Here is a 6,458-nt window from a genome sequence, read left to right as displayed (position 1 = left end):
TTTACAATAGCCAAGAGTTGGAACCAGCCCAAATGTCCATCATCGGATGAGTGGATACGGAAAATGTGGTACATCTACACAATGGAATACTACTCAGCTATAAAAACAAATGAAATACTGCCATTTGCAACAACATGGATGGACCTCAAGAGAATTATATTAAGTGAAACAAGTCAGGCACAGAAAGAGAAATACCACATGTTCTCACTTATTGGTGGGAGCTAAAAATTAATATATAAATTCACACACACACACACAAAACCGTGGGGGGGGGGGGAAGAAGATATAACAACCACAATTATTGGAAGTTGATACGACAAGCAAACAGAAAGGACATTGTTGGGGGGGCGGGGGGGAAGGAGAAGGGAAGGAAGTTTTGGTGATGGGGAGCAATAATCAGCCACAATGTATATCGACAAAATAAGATTAAAAAAAAAAAATGTTACGTTGCAATAGAAAAAATAAAATAAAAAATAAAATTTGCTTCTTTTACTTGCTACGGTTTAAGAACATGAGCAATAGATTCAGAAAAGTCCACATATCCTGCTTATGTAACAAAACCAGGACAAACTAAAGTTTACTGTATGAAATACTCTATGGTAATCCAATATCTGAAATTATACTCACTTGCACACCACCTATTCCCATAATGACTCAAATGCCATGCACAGCCGTCATAAACCTCAGAAAACTCTCTGTCGGGTTCAAACCAGCGGTGGTAAGTCACAGAAGGAGCCAGGCAAGGGGTCCGAGGCAAGCTTTAACGGGAGCGCTCTCGGGCGAGGTTCTGCAGCTCACAAGGGAGTGAACCTGGGGAAGTCGTGCCCAGCGTGGGCACAAGCGGGTATTAATAGGGGAGGCTGTTGGTGAGTTTTCCGCCCATATATGGTATGGAACTGAGCAGGACTCAGTTTCCGGTTCCCGCCTTCAGGGAAGGGTAAAGGGGAAGGGGTGGAGTTCACAAGGTGGAGGCTCCATTGCTACTTTGCTGCCGCTTTCCTGTCCTCATGATCCCGCTGGCCCAACACCCTCTATAGCTAAAAACCTGAAAAAATGCTGAACGCTACTTTTTATGGTTAGGGAAACAGCTCCAAGTCAGGGTATGTTCCAGAGCACACTATTTGAACAACAGCAAAAAAAGAATCCTAATCAATGTTTACAAACACGATTAAACCTAAGTCAGTAAGTCCTTTAGGTTATTCCCCCCATTGTAATGTGAGAGCCCCAAATCTGCGAGGGTGCTTGCATAGTGTTTGCCTATTCTAAAGACTTCACCCGGAGGTCCAACAAGTAGAGACACTGGTTTATTAGACTTATGAGAGACACTGACATTGCCGGTCAGTCAGATATCCACACCACCATGGACGACATACAACAGTTGTATAGCGAACAGATCGGAGAAGGGGTGTGAATCATCTTCAGACTTAACGTGCAGACCCTCACCCAGCTCACTTAATCAGAGCACACAGAAGATCTGGATGAGCAGATAGCTTATTTACATCAGGAGTCAGGAAACTTTCTGAAAAGGGTGAGAGAGTAAATAGTTCAGATGTTTTTGCAAGCAACTTAACAGTCTTTGCTGCATATGTTTTTAAGATAATCCTTTAAAAATGTAAAGACCAGTCTTAGCTCAAAGACATTCATAAAAGCTGCAGGCCAAGAGCTGCAGTTGTAGTCCTGATTTAAATAATACAAAAATGGGAACATTTATATAGTTGGGATCAAAAGGCAGTACATGAATTAATAGAAATAGACATCCCCAGGATAGATCAGGCTAGGGCAATTGCCTCTAAACCTAAGGTTTAGGAAAACAATGCACTGGTGTCTGTAAAGATTGGAGACAGAAATAGTAAGGGTGAATGGACAATGACTCACAGACACTGTCAGCTTGGCAAAGTTTCACCAACTTTGAAGTAGAATCTATACCAGACACAAAGTCAAGATATTTATCTTCCGTACTTGGACTAGAATTTTTTTCCAGGGATGCTTTCAGCTCTACTTACCTTTTAAAGTGATATCAGTAGCTCCAGCAGAGAGAAAAGCTTAAGCACCTAATTACAAAATACTTACCTTGGTCTTTTGCTTTAAGCTGAGATAGAGTAATAAGGACTGGATCAACCTTTTAGCCTAAAGCAAACAAATAAACAAATAGACACAATATACAAGCAACAGTTTTCAAAACACTGAATAACAAGCTACAAAGGACAATGATTCAGAGGAGATGAAAAACAAGCAAGGTGAGCTCTATGTATGCCCCAGCTTACAATGTTTAGAAAGTTTCCAGGCCACACACAGGAAGGGGAACTGAGGAGGATTCTGGCAACCCCCTCGAACTGAAGAAATACAGCTGCCAGTCTGGGAAGATGAAGGTAGTGAGAGTTCACAGGAGAGCGCAAGAGAGGGAAGAGCTGCACTGAGAGAGGACCTCAGAGATCTGCAGAATCCTCCTTGAGCGATCAGCAGAGGCAGATCTAAGCACAAGTGGGAAGAATCTGCCAGAGGGGCCATGAAAAGAACCATCCAAAAAGATGAGAGGAAAAGATACCCATTGCCCACACAGAGTAGGGCACAGTTCCCTTTCCCAACAACAAAGGAAAGAAAAGGAAGGCAAGAAGGAAGGAAAAGAGGGAAAGCAGGGAGAAAGAAAGGAAGAGAGAGAAGGAAGGAAAGGATAGAAAGGAGGAAGGAAAGGATAGAAAGGAGGAAGAAAAGAAGGAAAAAAGAAAAGAAAAAAAAGAAAGAAGCATTAGAGTGCTGTGGGATAACTTCTAGTAGCCTAGTATATATTTATTGAAGTGCCTTATAGTGTGTGTGTGAGCATACGCACAGGAAGTCAGGGGGCAGGGGAAGCAGAAAAAATGTCAACAAGGATACAGTAGACTTGAACCAAATTATCAACCATGTTCATCTGATGTACATTTTTATAATACTCCATCCAACACATTCCTGCTACGTGCACATTGAAAATTCACCAAAATAGACAATATTTTTAGCCATAAACCAAGTATCAATAAATTTTAAAGATTTAAATCATAAAAAAGTATGTTTCTGTCCACCGTAGAATTAATTTGGAAACAAATATTCTGGATAATCTGCAAGTATTTGGAAACTAAATAACACATTCTAAATAACCAAAGGATCAAAGAAAAAATTAAAAGGGAAGTTGGAAAGTATTTTGAACTAAATAAATGTGAAGAAACAACATATCAAAATGTATTGCTTACCACTAAACAAATACTTATGGGAAAATGTACAGCGCTGCATGGCTATATTCAAAAAGAAGGAAGGTCTTAAGTCAATGAATTCAGTTTCCATATTAAGAAATGATAAGGAGGAGAGGAAATTAGAACCTAATTAAGTAGAAGAAAGAAGCAATAACAATCAAAGTAGAAACTAATACAATAGAAAACAAAAATGTAATAAATTCAGCAAAACAAATATCTTTTTTGAGAAGAAAAATCAAATTGATAAACCTCTAGCTAAACTGATGGGGTTAAAAGAAAATGAGAGAAGACACAAATTAACAATGTCAGGAATGAGAGCAGCGTCATCACTACAGAGTCTAGAGGTATTAAAATGATAAAAAATAAAGGAAAATATTATGCCAATAAATTCAACAACTTAGATGGAATGGACAGGTCCCCTGAAAGACACTAACCTCCAAAGCTCACTCAAGAAAGAATCGTTCAAACAGCACATCTATTAATGAAACTGAATCCATAGTTAGAAACCTCACAACAAAGAAAACTCCACGCCAAGATGGCTTCAGTAGTAAATTGCAACAAATATTTAATGAAGAAATAGTATTAATTCTGCACAAAATTTTCCAGGAAATTGACATAAAGGAATACTTCTCTGGTACCCAAACTAGACAAAGCCATTATAAGGAAATAAAAAATTAGATTTAACTATCTCTCATAAAGATAGTTGCAAGAATTCTAAGCCAAATTTGGGTAGATCAAATTCACTGATAAAACAAGAATGCATCACAAGAATACAAGGTTAGTTTAACCATCTATAATTAATCAGTGTAATTTATTTTAAAAAACTAAAATTTTTTTTTATAATCTCAATAGATGTAGAAAAAGTGTTAGACCAATCCAATACTCCATTCCTTAAAACCTCTCAGAATTCTAGGAATAAAAAGAAACTTCTTCAAACTGATTAAGGGCATTTATGAAAAATTTACAATTTACACTATATTTAATGGCGAAATAGTGAATGACTTATTTTCAAGATCAAGATCAAAATAAGGATGTCTGTTCTCACCACTTTTATTTGGTATTAGGCTGAAGGTTTTACTCTATTAAATCAGGCAAGGAAAAAAAGCATCCAGATTAGAAAGGAAAAAGTAAAAGTTTTATTTGCAGATGGTGTGATTACGTAGAAAATCCAGTGGAATCTACAAAAGACAAAAAAAGTTACTGGAAGAAAGAAAAGAGTTTATCAAGATTTTAGGCTATGAGGTTAATATAAAAAATCTATTTTTATTTCTCTATGCTAGCAACAAACATTTAGAAAGTAAAATTACAAATGATAACAATGCCATTCATATAAATGTATATATTAAATACAATATATGACATATAACAATAATATAACAAAATATGTAAAATATCTGTACAGAGAAAACTACAAAACATTACTTTTTTATGCAAAAGAAAACATCTCTTGTCTTCCTAGGAATGATAAATTGCTTAGAGAAATTAAAGAATATCTAAATTAAAGGAGATATATACCTTGTTCAGGAGTCAAACAAATCAATATCTTTAAGATTTTAATTCTCCTCAAATTGATTTATAGATTCAATGCAATCACAATCAAAATTCCAATAGGGTTTTTGTAGAAATTGAGCCTATTTAAAAATAAATATGAAAATACAGTGACTTACACCAGCCAAAACAACTTTGAAAAATAGAATAAAGTTGAAGGACTACATCATTTCAAGATTATAAAACTACAGTATTCAAAATACTGTGGTGATGGTGTAAAAATACACAAATAGATTCACAGAACAAAATAGAAAGCTTTGAAATAAACCCATGCATATATGGACAAATGATTGCTGACAGAGGTGCAAAAGCAGTGCAGTAAAGAAAAAATAGTCTTTCAACAAATGTCGCTAAAACAATTGCATATTTATATGCAAAAAAATTGAACTTCATTACCTACTCACAAATTAGACCAAAATAAATTAAAAAGTTAATGTAAAACATGACACTGTAAAAAGTCTAGAAAAAAAATGTTGTAACCCTGAGTTAGGCAATGAGTTGTTAGAAACAACAACAGAAACATAAAAAATGGATTTTATCAAAATTAAAAACTACTTTCCTAAGTATACTGTTCAAAGAACAAAAAACAAGCTGCAGAACAAAAAAACAAACAAACAAACAAAAAAAACCCAAAACTCAAGATGCATATCTGATAAAGGGCTTTTATCCTGAATATAAAAAACTCTCAAAACTCAGCAATAAGAAAACAAATAACCCAAATAAAAATTCTCAAAAGATTTGTACAGTTACTTTATCAAAGAAAACATACAGGTGGTAAATAAGCCCATAAAAAGATGCCCAAGATAATTTACGATTTAGGAAATGCCAGTGAAAACTGTGATGATACACCAATACATATCTATTAGAATGGTTAAAATTACAAAACTGATTATACCAAGTTCTGAGAAGGATGCGGTGGAATTGGAACATTTGTACACTGCTGGTAGGAAAGTAAAATAGTTCAACTTTGGAAAACAGTTTGGTAGTTTCTTCAACAGCTAAAATACCCCTACTGAATGATCCAGACATTACACTCCTAGGCATTTACACAAGAGAAAAGAAACTCTATGTTCATGCAAAGACATTTACATAAATGTTCATAGCAGCTTTATTTATAATATTAAAAAACTGAAACAAACTAAATATCATCAACAGGTAAGTGGATAAACAAATTGTGGTATATCCATACAAGGGAATACTCAACATTAAAAACCAATAAACAATTGATACAAGCAACAGATGGAGATGTACACATCTCAAAATTACACAAAGTGAGAGAAGTTAGACCCCCCAAAAAGGCATACCATATAGTTTGTTTATATAAAACTCCACAAAATGGAAACTGAAAGCAGATTGGTAGTTATCCCGGGGAGGAGGCATTGGGGTATAGCATAGGGAAATTTTGTGGCGGGGGGTGATTGATATGTTTACTATCTTCATTGTGGTGAACATCTTCACCACAAGGGAACATGTTTGCAAGTATGAAAACTTATCAAACTGCACACTTTAAATATGTTCAGTTTGTTATATGTCGACTATACCTCAATAAAGCTGTTAAACTTCTCTTGTCTTCCTAGGAATAATAAAGCTTTTTAAAAAATAATATTGGGGCTAGATTATATGCAACACAACGGAAAGGCTTTCTTTAAAGGACAGCCTGTGAAGAGAGTGGAAATGGAGCAGAAG

Source organism: Cynocephalus volans, chromosome 12 (assembly GCF_027409185.1).
Source record: "Cynocephalus volans isolate mCynVol1 chromosome 12, mCynVol1.pri, whole genome shotgun sequence".
NCBI classification, from domain to species: domain Eukaryota; kingdom Metazoa; phylum Chordata; class Mammalia; order Dermoptera; family Cynocephalidae; genus Cynocephalus; species Cynocephalus volans.
The sequence above is the reverse complement of the archived record's forward strand: the minus strand, read 5'-3'. Positions refer to the sequence as shown.